Source organism: Sphaeramia orbicularis, chromosome 7, assembly GCF_902148855.1.
Source record: "Sphaeramia orbicularis chromosome 7, fSphaOr1.1, whole genome shotgun sequence".
Lineage (NCBI taxonomy): Eukaryota > Metazoa > Chordata > Actinopteri > Kurtiformes > Apogonidae > Sphaeramia > Sphaeramia orbicularis.
Genome location: NC_043963.1, coordinates 22,128,459 through 22,128,854, shown reverse-complemented (window position 1 = coordinate 22,128,854; position 396 = coordinate 22,128,459).

The following is a 396-nucleotide window of genomic DNA, read 5'->3' as shown; positions in this document are numbered from 1 at the left end:
AAATCAGTCCTGATGCTTGTGCAGTCCATTGCATGCACTCAGCCAATTAATACACTTTGCCACTATGACCCTTTGTGATAAAATTTGACTGGAGATTTATTCATAGTTTTCATGCCAGTGACCCTCAGCCTTCTAACTTTAAGTATTAATTCAGTACTACACAGCTACCTCACTGAATAAGAGCTCTTGAGAAATGGACTGCATGCTGTAGCAGAATATGAGTTAATTACTCAAAAGACTATTGTTAAGCAATAATATGCACGACCCAGGTACCAGTTTCTCAACAAAGTAAATTTCCTTGTTAAATAAAAAAAAATGTTATATTTAAGTAGCTCAAAGGTCTTGGAAAGTGGTCTTGTTGGAAGCTTAAAGTTTTTTTTTAAATTTGTAAGCAGA